This window comes from Canis lupus, chromosome 5 (assembly GCF_003254725.2).
Source record: "Canis lupus dingo isolate Sandy chromosome 5, ASM325472v2, whole genome shotgun sequence".
Lineage (NCBI taxonomy): Eukaryota > Metazoa > Chordata > Mammalia > Carnivora > Canidae > Canis > Canis lupus.
This window is the reverse complement of record NC_064247.1, coordinates 66,483,803-66,496,995: the sequence shown is the minus strand read 5'-3', so window position 1 is coordinate 66,496,995 and position 13,193 is coordinate 66,483,803. Positions and strand designations below refer to the sequence as shown.

Below are 13,193 nucleotides of genomic sequence, written 5' to 3'. Positions count from 1 at the left end.
GGCGCTGGTGCTGTCACGCAGCTGCTGAGCCGGGCCACAAGTAGGAGGGGCTCCGCACAACAACTGCGCCAGGTCTCCTGCCTCTGAGCCTGCGACCCCAGCACTTCTGCGAGAAAAATGTGGCCCGGCTGGAGCCGTGACACCCACCCCCAGCCTGGAGGACCGGGGTAGACTGAGGCATGTAGAAGACCATCCCTCACCCTGGTCTCCTGGATTTTTCCCTCCGCTGCACAATGTCAAGGCCACGAAACCCATCAAGAGGATGTCAGCCAAGTGCATGGGGTTTGATAAATGGCGATTCTTTGAAAGAACAAGGGTACCAATAACCATAAATGAGGTTCAGTTTGTTCGAGCTGGTGGCTCTTACCTGGGAGGGAGTATGTCAGGGATTTTGAGCAACCAGTGAGAGCTATGAGGTGCTCCCCCCAAATACACCCACACTTTTGCACCTCCCACCTCAAGATCCTTTGATCTAATCAAACCCAGGGCTTGAGCGACTCCATGACCCTGGTCCCTGGAAGCACGCACAGATCCAACCTCCCAGCCCTGGTTTCCAGGGGTCGGCATGGGGCCCTGAGGAGGCAGAGGAGAGAGATGGCCACGATGTCCTTAAACAGACATCCTCCCTGGAGCCGGTCACCCCGACATGGGTACTCTCTACCTAAAACTAGGAAGTAGAAGGAACCATCCTAAGAGCAACTCGCCCTGCGGAGGGAGAGCTCACTTGCAGAGCTGAGCCTTCAAAGCTTTTCTGAGGAATGTGTCTGCCCTATAGAGATGGGGAAAGATAGATTTGACCTGGGGAACGGAACGTGGTGCTGGTAGATCCGATAGCCAGGATGGAAGCGCCAGGCTAGGGTGCTCCCTGGAGTGACACCTAATACCTGCAGCAGCCAGTGCCCTGCCCACCGGAGCCCCAACGGATCAGATCGGGAGCTGCGGGGATGGAAAGCACGGGGAGCAGCGTCCTCAAAGCACGGTGTGGTGAAAAGCCCAGGAAATGTGTGGGAAAAAACAAAATCGCCCCTGTCCAGTGTCCTCTAGGAAAGGACTAGACGAGGCCTGACATTTTCCCACTGTTTCACTTTGACTGTGGAGACACAGGGTAGTGTTTGGAGGATGGGGGTGCATTTCCACGGGGAAGCGTGGGGCATGGAGCCAGCCTCGCTGCCGCCCTGGGCCGGAGACAACCATCCGTCTGGCTGTAGCCACAGCCAGCCTCCAAGCCTCCCTGAGAGGTCAGAAGCCCCCGACTTGGGCCGTGCTGTGTCCTGCTGGGTCCTGCTCTTTCTTCTCAGTTCTCACTGAGTTAAGAAAGGGAGGCACTGAGGATTTCCCGCTCTGCAGAGGAACAGCAGGCTGTGAGTGCTGGTGGAAAAAGTTCCCCGAGGTTGGGGAACCTGGAGATCAGAAGCAGAGCAATTCCTTTTCCTCAGAAGGACATCCTGGGCCAGGAAGCAAATAGAAGAAGTTGTGGGCTGGTTATATTATTTTTAAAATAAAGAAGAGGTAAGGGAAAGCCAAGAGCTGAAGAGAGAAGGGAGACTGAATTTGTCCCCACCCCAGTGTTCCACAAGAGTTATCTGGGTGCCCTTTAAAAAAGGCACTGAACGACTTAAATTAGGGTTTTCCTTCACCCAAAAACCTGATCGTGCTACCGCGGGGTTGGGGGCGTGATTCCAAAAGGAGAGTTCCAGATTACCGGCGGCTGGGGGAGGAGGCACGACAATTTCACCCCTGGGGGGGCTCGCGGCACGGCGGAAGGCCCCCCCCAACCCCGGCGCGCGCCCTTTGATTGGGCCTGGGACACCAGCACCGCAAGTGCCCCGCGGCCGCAGCGCAATCGGCGGGCTGTTTGTAATTCCATCCTTTTTTCATTAACATAAACACCACTTGAACAAAAATATACACGGCCACCTACTTCGCCAGGAGAGGCGGCCCAGCGCCCACCGGCCCGCGCTCGCCCACCCGCAGGGCCCCCCACCCTAGCGGTGCGCCCCAGGCGCCCGGGGCCACGCAGTCCAGGCTGTGCGGGCTGGCCCAGGCTGCCTGGGTACGGCTTTGAAGCCTCAGGCCGCCAGGCTCTCGAGCCGCCTCCCACAGCTCCCAGCGTCACCGGGCTGGCCGCCGCCCCCGGTGCCCCACGGAGGTGCTGAGCTGTCAACCTGAATTCCTAGTTAAGCCTCTTGTTGATGAAGCCTCGGGGCAAATTGGTTCCTCTTTACCTGCCCACCCCCGGCCTCCAGCAGGAGCTGCTCTCCGGCGGCCCAGGCAGCAAGCTAACCCAGTTGGAAGCATCGTGGTCTCAGCTCAGCTAGACGCTAGGCGAGGTGCAGGAGTGAGCCAGAGGCGCAGGGGATGGGGCCGTCCTGCGAGGTGAAGGAAGGATCCCGGGGGACGAACCGTCCTGTGAGGTGGAGCAAGTAGCCGGCCCCCCGGGGACACACCACCGGGGATCTCCGTCCTGGGGTTGGAGGAGCCCCACTCTTGACTGCGGTGGGCTTCTGGTGGAGGAAGAACAGTAGTAAGGGTGGGGTCTCCGCCATCCACACCAGTGGTGCTGGCGCCCGCCTGGCAGTTCTCGATGTTGCGCCTACGTCCTGTGTCCCTGTTCACACAGCCCCGATCCGAGGTTCGTAACCCCCCCCCCCCCCCCGAGCACGGACGTTTGCGTGTGCACGTGTTCCGTGGGCCCCTGCAGTAATCTCCTCCCAAATCAGAGTTTATCAGAGTCAGCCGAAGTCCCGGGTCTGCCCTTCGCCCTCCATCCCCCCACCTCGACCCCACTCCCACTGCAATTAAAAAAAATTGGGAGGGTTTTGGAGATGGCAGTCAGCCTGACTCACTCAGGGATCCCCTCTAGGCTGTCTATACGGGCAGAGGCAGGTGGAGCACAGAGCCAGTTTCTCGGGTAATTTCCGCTCCGCACAAGGTAGCCAGAATGGTCCACGTAGTAGACCTTTGATGTGCTTTTTCTCCTTTCGTTACTGCACAATTTTTGGTATCCTGCTATTTTTCCATCACCCTATAGACATGTCCCAAGCATTCTTGCAGTTTAAGTGGATTTCCCAGTTTTGCGGGGGTTGGGGGGAAAAGAGAGAGAGCCCCACTCCAGACGCCCCAATGCACGGACCTTAGTTCCAGTCCAGGCATCCCCCTCTAGCGGTGACCTACGATGCATCCAGAGTCCAGCGCTGAGACCCTTCCCCTCTGCCCCTCTCCTTCGTGTGTGCCCGGGGCCGCCGCAGGATCCGGGACTGGGCAGTCCCGCCACGGCCAAAGCGGGGCGCTGGGCCTGGAAACCCGCGCGTAATTGGTTTCCAGAAGGCGCCTCTCCAGGAATGCCCTGAGACCCCCAGCCTCTCCCTTCAGAGGCGCGGGTGGAAGAAGGCTGCATGGGGCCCTGCGGGTGAGAAAGGGGTGCTCACTGCCCCCATGTCCCCAAGCCCGACCCTCCCCGGGGGCCGGAGAGTTTTCAGTCTGCAACTGCAGCATCCGTCGCCGGCATCCGGGCGCACACCCCCTCCCCCGGGACGATGGAGGTAAAATAAACACCGCGTTCACGCAAGCAGAACCCATCATTAGCCCAAACCAAGGTTAAAATAATTGCTTGGTCGCAGAAGGAGAGCAGCAGTAACCAGCCGGGGCTGCCCAGGACCCTCGCGCGGCCGTGGCCGCGGCCTCGGTGGACGCGGAGCCGCAGCTCAGCCCCGCCAGTCCCGAGCCGAGCCAGGGCGCACTGGGAGCCCCGCGGCCGCCGGGGTCCGCGCGCGAGAGAAACCCGGGCGCACCGCCTCGGCCGAACGCCAGCGCTCGGCAACTCTCCTCGGGGAGGCCACGTAAAGAATGCTCAAGTCAGGCTCGCCAAAGCAGAGTGAGTCTGGGCAGCTTCAGAGAGAGACAGAGGCCGAGAGAGAGGGGTTAGGGGCAGGTAGGCGGTGGTGCAGGGCAGCTCCCCTGAAGCCAAGTCCTTCCGAAAATGCTGCTTTGCAGAAACGCAGAGAAAAACGTGGGGGTGGTAGCCGGCGGGAGGGGGGGGGTAGGCGGTGTTAGGACACTCATTACTGGTCTCTTTAAAAAAGAGCGAATTTGATTCCTAATTGAATTACTTTTCATGGTGAATTAAACGGGTCTTAGCCCAATGCAGGGGGGGTGACCCCAGGGGGCAGCGGTGCCTGCAGCCGCCACGTGGACCTAAGCCATTCTCCAACTTTCACAGAGAAAAGGCAGGTGGGAGGAGGGAGATAAAAGCGTTGACTTTGACCTTGGGAGTATAACAAAATGTTTAAAATACTTTCGGGTTTATGCTTTTAAAAATAGCAGGTTACTTATACATCTTCCCATGGACGGATAGGATTTTTGTAGGTAATTGCTAATAAGAAAAAAATATGCCCAGGATAAAGATTAATTGGTGCCCGGCAGAGACAGGGGGTGCATAGTGAAAGCCTAGTGCCCCAAGACAAAGACCAACGGAGGGCTAGGATCCCTGTGGGACAGAGTTGTTCAAAGACACGGAGTACTGCAAGCATTGAGAAGATATGTTTCAGAATAAAAGGACTAGAAAGCTTGAGTGGCTACTTTTTTTCCTCTGTTGGATTTTTTAATTCTGTAGGGTAAAAGCTGCCCCTTGGGAACAAGTTAAGCACGGAGAGGCAAAAATAATAATAGTAAAAAAGGGACACAGCACATTTGAAATGAAGGAGCTCCGCAGCATTAGGCATGGGGAGTGGCAACTGGATGAAGGGGGAGAGCTATGGAATCTCCCCAGAGAGAGACCTGGTGCCTGGGCCGGTCAGGACCCCACTCCCAGGAATTCCCGGGAGGTCCGCTGCTGGGAAGCAGGGACCCCTTTGCCTCTAAAGAGCTGAGCCAGGGCTGCTCCAGCGTCGGCCTTGCTCCAAGTCCTCTGCCCCAATTTTGTGCCTCAGCACACTGGGAGGGAGCAGTGTAGGAGCTAAATGAGCCCCCACCCGCAGCAACACGGACACCCTGGCAGACTGCTCAGACCAGACGTCCACAGTGCCGGGAAGCGGGATGGGGGTTGGTGGGGCTTCTGCGAGGGGCTTGGACTTTCCCCTCCTTGTCTGGGGGATGGGGTGTTAACAGGGCTATTATTTTACTGTTTTGGAGGGCGGAAAATGGGGGTGGTGACAGTCTCCCCTCTTTTTCCGGACTGGCCAGTGGAGCCCAGAGTTGGGACCCCATATTGACCACAGGGGAGGGAAGAAGATGCCTTTCAATTGATCCCACATTTATGGAGCTCTCACTGCCTGTGCTGTGCCTTGCTTTCCCATCTGTGAAATGGGCTCCACAGCAGCAACCCTTTAGTACAGGGCTGGTACAAAGTAGGCGCTCAGTGCTTCTCTAACCACAATGCTTATTCCCATTCAGTGTCCCCTCGGGGAGATAGCTTTATTTTCACCATCATGCAAATGTGAAAGGGGGCCCAGAGAATTTAAGAAGCTTTCCAGAGGTCACACAGCTGGCCAGCAAGGAGGTAGGACTCTAACCCAGGTCATTGGCCCACCAGGCAACCTGCTCCAGGAGGCCACCCCATGAGTGTAGGGAGCCTCTGAGGGTCTTGTAGACTGAAGAGGGTGATCAGGGCCTAGGTGTGGCCAGTGGGGTGTAGGGTGGGGAGGAGCACACCTGAGAGAGACTTCATCATCATTCTGTGTCAGAAAGCTCCGGTCCAGAGGCAGTTCTCCTCCAACCCTACACTCCTCTCCCTGAGGTTGGGACCAGGATTCTGAGCCACTTTCACAACCATACTGCCCAGGGCAGCCCATTTCACTGATTGTAAAATGGAGACCAAAGAAGAAGGGATTTGTCCACTCACGTGGGCTGATTCCCCAATTTGTGTTCACTCCACCAAATCTCTGGTTCTGTTAAACCAAGTCCCAAGGCTGGAGCTCCATAGACTTTTGGGACCTCCAGGAGAAAGGGACAAGGAATCTCAACCCCCTAGATCCTCAAACACCATAAGTGAAGAAGCACCCCCAATAATAACAACCATGGTTAACAATTGCTCATGTAGCTAATCCTGTCAGTACCCAGAAGGAGGTGCTGTCACTGTTCTTCTTCTGCAGATGAAGAGACCAAGGCACAGAGAAGTAAGGCCACCAGCCCCAGTCACACAGCCACGGAATCGAGTCTCAATCAGGCAGGACTTGCACTCCCAACAGCTCTCTCTACCTTGGTTCGCATTCAGAGATCCCCCTCACCTCACCACCCTTCCCAGACCCTACATATGGGGCAGTTCCAGCATTTCTCATCTGGTCCTCAGGCCAGCTCTGTAGATGGGTACTAACCTTATCCTCTTTTCAAAATGAAGAAACTGAGGCACCCAGAGATGAAGTCATTTGCAGAGGCTCTCTTTGTTCTACTCAGCCCATGACTTCCTCTTAAGGCTTTACTCAAAGCCCCTAGGGCACCAGAAGGGCCCCTCAAATACCCTTCCTCACTCTCCTGGGGAAACCCCATTCCAGGGCTAAAAGGGAATGAATACTCCCAGGAATACGGTCTGCAGAGAAACTTCCACGTCAGAGTGGCCCCCACCTGCGTGCTCGGAGTCCCAGAGAGAAGTCTGCTCTGTGTGTGCCTATAGCTGAGGCTGCACCTCCAGACACCTCTCTCCCTCCCTGTCTCCCTCCCCCCTCCCTCCTCCTCTCCGTCTCCCTTTCTGTCTCTGTCTCTGTCTCCCTCCCTCCCTTCCCCTGCTCGCTCCCTCTCTCCTTCGTACACACACATTCCTCACTCGGGTCTGGAGCTCCCTGCCTGACCCCCTGGAGGCGGAGGGCTGGCTGCTAGTGTTCTAGATGCCCTCCTCCCGGAGCAGAATCCGTCCATCCTTGTGAGTTTTGTTTCTCCAGCTCAGCCTTGGCTTTGTTCTCAGTCCGTTCCGGGCTCTCCCGGGTTTGTGAACTGATTGTCCCACGATCCCGAACGTGCGTCTTGAGGTCTTGCTCTCCATGTCTCCCACTCTAGGTGTCTCTGGGTTCTAATAACTAAATATCCCTGGGGCCCTCTCTGAGGAGGGGAGGGTGTCTATGTCTCCCAGGCACCTGTGCCTCTGCTCTAGGTGCACAGGCCAGGTTGCCCAGCAAGCACCCCACCCAGCTCTGACCTCCCTGGAGCAGTCACCTTTCCCGAGTCCCACACCAGAGCCACCCCTCCAATCAATCCTACAGGAAACGGGGCTCAGCAAAGCGATGTGGGCTCCCATGCGCCCACACACAAAGCTTTCCAGGGTCCGTGGCAGCTGACTTAGAACCCGGCTGGGACAAAAGGAGCCAACCAGATCACGGGGAATAGTGGAAAGAGGGAAAGAGAGTATCAGCTCCATTTTCTCAGCAAACCCTGGCTTGCGGGGCTGAGCCCTCAGGCAGGTAAAGCCCCCGCCTCTGCCCACCCCTCCCTTCCCAAGCTGTGCCACGGCTGGGCGGATTTTGATTTCTCCCCCAAAATAACACTCGCTATCATCATTTTCAACGCTCCCTGAATGGGAATAGACAGCACCACTAGCAAGAAGTGGAGACCAACAGGCACATTTTGATTGCACACGCGGGTAGCTTTCTGGGAGCAAATTGCTGCTTTTGATTAAGGAACAAATCTGAGCGCCCCCTCCCTTCATCTCCCCACCTTGCCCGGTCCCCAATTCCCAGACCTCACTCGGTTCGAATGCCCTCTTCCGCAAGGGCTGAGTGTGTGTGTGTGTGAGTTATCTTTCCTTCAATTCTAAGAAACACAAAATACCTGGCCCTTGAAATTTAATTTATATTTTCCTTTTGGTTTGTTTCTTTTTAGAAACTCTTACAGAATTCATTTGCATTTTCCCTGGGCACTGCTCCTCCTCCTATTTCAGGATTTATTTCTACCGGGAGCCCCAACCTCGGAGTAAGTGCGGGCCCAAAGCCCCTTCCTCCAGGCTGCACCTTCTGGGCATCAATTCTCTCCTGTGTGGATCTTTTGTTGGAAAACTAAATCTGGGAGGCATCTTCTCTTCCCCACACACACACACATCCTCACATGCACACACACGCCTGCTGGTGTGAGAAGGAACATCTTCATCCTATCTTTCTGAGTACAGCTGTCCCAGCAGTGAGGGTAAAAATATATCAGGATGCCTCTGTGGGAAGAAGGAGAGCTGCAGACCGGCCAGGCATCCGGAATGGGAGCACCAGGACGCTCCGTGTCCCGGGAGCAGTCTCTGTGTCTTAGAGCAGTATGTACTGCTAATGCCAGAAAACTCCCAAAAATCTCACAGGGGAGAGAGCTGTAAATTCCTAGGCTGCAGTGTTGTCAAATATTTCATTGAAGAACGTCATGGAAAATGTGTGCTTTTGGGTAAAGTGCCCGAACAGAGGAGCAAGCTCAGGGCAGCAATAGCCCAAATATGAGACTTTGTTGTTTTGGGGTTTTTTTTTTTTCTTGATCAAAATGTGAAAGTGTCTCTAATGTGCAGCTGACAGGAAGACAGCCGATCTGCCAGGGTTGGGTGTGTGGCTGACTCTCCCCACCGCTGCTCCTCCCACGCGGCCCTGGTGGTCCCCATAGGTGGGGTTTCCAAGCCTCATCTGCACACAGGGCACTGCCACTCTCTCCTCTTCATCTTGGGGTCACCCATGAAGAGTCTCAAAGGTAGGGGCCAAAATCTGGCCTGTCGCTGACAGAACAGGGCCACCGAGGTTCAGAGCTTAGCTGGGTGGTGATGAGTACAGATAGGGACAGCCCCCCTCCCCAAATGACGTGTGCACTGCAGATCAGTTTTTCCAATGGCCCCAGCACATCCAGGCATTGGGGCTTTCCACAATTCACCTTCCAGTGCTCATTCCACATGGTCCTGAGCTCACAGCTTCTCTGTGACAAACACAGAAGCACTTTGTCCCCACGTCTCCAGTCCAGTCCAAGAACCACTCACCTTTGCCAGCATGACAAAGTGCGTAAAAGTCACTCTATCGCCAGAAAAGTAAAGTAGGAGAGTCACTTCATTTCCCTGGGACCTGAGATGAGCGAATCACCTTCCAGGGTTATGGTCTCATGAGCTAGTGACTGGCCGGGGCACCCAGGCACACAGCGTTAGTGGTGTGAGCACTGCAGGATTTTTCTGCGTGTTGATCACACTCGAACCCCCTGATGTCTGTCTGTCCGTTTACCTATTTGCACTCTGCGGAAACACACTGCCTGCTGCAACTCCTTGTGATATGCTGTCCCTAGGACGAACTGCGAATGTCGCACCAACAACTCTCCCAAGATAATCTGTGCCCACAGGCATCAAAGTGTACACATCTTACAATGTTCGTGTACATAACCCAGTAGAGCACATGCACACCTACAGCAGTCTATGTAATTCTGTATCATATGGTCCAAAGAGCCTATAATGTTCCGTGTCTGGAACCCATTACATCGTATATGTCCTTAGACTGTTCTCTGTGTGCAATGTGCTATGCTATACACATTTATAATTGTCTGTATATGGAACACCTCATAGTGTACTCGAATATTCTACACACATAACGAGTTCTACTGATTGAATCTTACAATATTAGTTACACGGGAGGCTACCGCACCGCACTCACATCCTGTGATGTTCAGCACAGAAACGAGTTAGATGTACACACCTCACCCCGTTCTGTGCACAGAGACCTGATCTTATACACCTGCCTGACACTGTAGTGCCCAGAGGACATGCCAGCACGGACTTCGCCTTACCCTACTCTGTGCCTCTCTATTTCTTGCAGGTTTTTTTTCTCTCTCTCTTTTTTTTTAAGTAAACTCCATGCCCAACATGGGGCTCAAACTCATGACTCTGAGATCAAGAGTCACATGCTCTACGGGCTGAGGTAGCCAGGTGCCCCTATGTCTGGACAATATTCTACATGTTGGCATGCATGATATGTGTGCACATCTGGCATCTGCAGAGAAACATACCACGTATTTTGTGCACAAGTCATCCTATATAACCCAGGGAAGGGGCGATGCCCTGTCTCCTGACCCTGACATTTCTCTCCACAGTCCCCTGTCTCCAGGGCCACATTTTCACCCACAGATACCCCGCCGCCACTCCCCACTCCGGGCCTCCCTACTGACTCTCCTAGGCCATGAGGCTTCCCTAAGTGCCCGGAGCCCACCTCAGGTCTGGGGCCCAGCCTGCCCTACCTTGTGTTGTCTTTGGACAACGCCTGGAAGGGGTTTGAGGGAGCAGGGACAGGGGAGGCTCAGGCCCCACGCTAATGCAGAGCAGGGATAGTGGGGGACAGGGCGGCTGCCCTCTCCGTGGGTGGTCGGCTGCCGCCTTCGCCTCCGCCCCCTCCCGCTGGGCCGGCCGGCACAATCCGAGCTGGATCTGGTTCCCTGCTCGGGTTACGGCGCACTCTCCGCCGGGGCGGCTTCACTTAAGCAATTAGCCAGTAAAAATACCTTGGGCTTGGGGAGTGGGAGACATGGCAGGCGTGTCTGTTTTTACACGCTCCCCCCCACCAATTTAGGATTCCTGGGGCCAAAGCTGGGGCGCAGATTTGATTTGGGATGGGAGGGGTGTCCTTAAGGATCTTTAAGCTAAGAGCAAAAAACTACCCATATCCCCGTCTATATTTTTTCCGTCGGTCCCATAAGCTGGGCCCCTGGGTCTGATGGTTTCTGTCTCTATGATAGCCTTTCTCCACACACTCTTACCCAATGCTCACAATGGCCCCGAGAAATAGGTGCCATTATTTTAGTTCCTTTTAGATGAAAAACTAAGGTGCACAGCATGATGATTAGCTAATAATACTTATCATATATTTAAATGTTGCTAAGACAGTAGATCTTAAATGCTCTCACACACAAAAGAAACGGTAACCACGTGACAGAGGTGGCAGGGAGGAATGCATGGTTGTGATCGGGTTCGTTTTTTTGCAACACGTAAATGTATTCAATCAATATACTGTATGATTTAAATTTACACAATATTACATGTCTGTTATATCTTAATAAAGGTATTAAAAATCAACCAACAGTCACTGCCCCACACCAAAAGAAACTAAGGCACAAATAGCTTATCCCTGTGTGGTAAATGCTGGATTCAAATCTGGACCACGACAATTCCCAGTATGCGGACAGAGGGTCTCTGCCTCCTTTTCCGTTGCAGACCCCCGCTCGCCCTGTGGCTTAAATGCTGGTTCTGCAGTCAGATCTGGATTTGCATCTTGGCTCTGCAGGATGGCCCAGGGTGTGGGATAACCAGGGCGGAGTGACCATCTGTAAAGGGAGGGATAACACTGACCTCCTAGGAGCTTCTGTGAAGATTAAACAAATATCTTCGGGGCATCTAACCTGGGTCCTGGGTTCACAGATGGGAGGTAATGGGTTCATGGACAGGCTCCAGGTGTTTGGTGAGAACTTGAAAATCATTCTGTGAATGGCACAGGTATGTGCAGGTATGTGGGTGGGAGGGTGGAGAGGATCTAGTTTTCAATAGTCTGTCAAAGGGATTCACAGCCCATGGAAAGGTTAAGAACATCCGAGGGGTGTTGATAAGGCGGCATCAGCACTTGGCGCAGCCAGCGGTTGAGAAGACCTATTAATGGCACCGTGTCTGTGACGGCTGTTACTATTTTATCACCTGCTCTCCAAAGGGCCTCTATGCGCCTGGGAAGCCAGGGGCTTCGGGGGGCCACAGAAGCTTTCCTAGACTCTCTCTGCCCTCCACCTGTATTGAAGCTTCTGGGGGAGGGTCAAATGCAACGAGTCTGTCCTTGGAGGTAGAGAGAAAAGATAGGTGTTCGCCTGGCAGTGCTGGTTGACCCAGGCCAGGTCCTTGGTGGGCCTCAGTTTCCCCATCTCAAAATGCAAGATCAAGTGAGACTTCTCCAGGCATCTTAAGAGCTGAGAGCCTGTCTCGCGGGCATACACAAAAGCCCTTTTGCTATGGATGTGGTTTTTCCTAGAATTGAAGGGGGGGTCCCCTCCAAACTAGAGCTGGGAGCTCATTTCCCCTCCTCTCCTTCTCACACTCCCACCTTTACCTCCTTCCTGGGTGGAGATTAGGAGTTGGGAAGAGCCTCTGTCTGGCACATTGCTGAGGATCCAGGCCACGAGGCCCCCTCTCCTTGGGCAAGGTAACTGCTGCCCTTTCCCTGCAAAGCCTGGTTTGCTGTCAGAGCGTGAGGGTTAAGTGGAGGCCAGGTGGGGCCCTGACTCCACACTTCCTCTCCAGGAAGGCAGAAGCTCTCCCACCCCAAAACACACAGGGGCCCCCTTGAGAGCCAGTGAAAGACCTGAAGGGAGGAAGTGATGGGGGGGGGGCTCAGCCAAAGATGGCATCTGCGGCCCCCTTCCGAGTAGAGAGGACCCAAAAAGGAAGGGGCTGTTGGAAGAAGCCTCCCCCATTCTATGTTCTATAGAGCCCCCTCACTTTGAAGGTGCCCCATCAGAGAAACAGGCATTACTATCGCTTTCTGGGAGCCACAGGGCACGGCGGCATCCTTAGGCTGGAGAGTGGGGCAGCCTCTCCCGCTGGCCTTTCTACTAAACGCCAGATGTGCTCCCAGCAGCTGGCGGTAGCGACCCCTTCTCGGGAACTTCCCTCTCCCGGCAACGCCAGGGCCTCCTAGCCTGCAGCTGCCGTTTGGCCAAAAAAAAAAAAAAAAAAAAAAAGAGAGAGAGAGAGAGAGAGAGAATGTAAGAATGTGTGCGTGAACGTGTAGGCGTGAATGCAGCGGCTGTGCGTGGGTGAACACGCAGTGCAGGAGTGTGTGCACTTAACGCAAAGCGTGTCCTCTGCGGTGGGCAGGCCTGTGCTTTCGGGGGAGAGTTGGGGCTCCCGAGCTGCGTGAGGGGTGTTCGCCGGGAGGATGCACTGGAGGCTGTGCGGAGCTCGGGGGCTCTGGGTGTGTGCGTGCTGGCTGGGCTGCGGGGGGTGGGGGTGGGTCTGCCGTCGCGCCTCCACCTGCGCGAAGGTAGGGCCACACACCCTGTCCCCAGGCCGCGGAGCCCGGCGGCAGCGCTGCGCGGGGAAGGCGCCCCTCGGCCTGGGAAGGCGGGGACCGCTGGGCACGCTACTCCTGCGAGCCCCCCAGCTCCTCACACGGACGTGCCAGGCGCCCCGAAGGCGACGAGGCGTCTACCGCCGAGGCTGGAGGCGTCTGAGCGAGGAGGGGGGACCGCGGGGTCGAGGACGCCAAGGAAACCCGAGAGGAGAGGACGGTGGGCTT

General features: G+C 55.2%; 1 long non-coding RNA gene across 1 annotated transcript in view; it reads right to left on the bottom strand.

The window, feature by feature from the left end:
* LOC112646778 (uncharacterized) overlaps positions 1 to 13,193 on the bottom strand; it is a 71,950-nt gene that overhangs the window by 57,958 nt on the left and 799 nt on the right. The window lies entirely within an intron of this gene.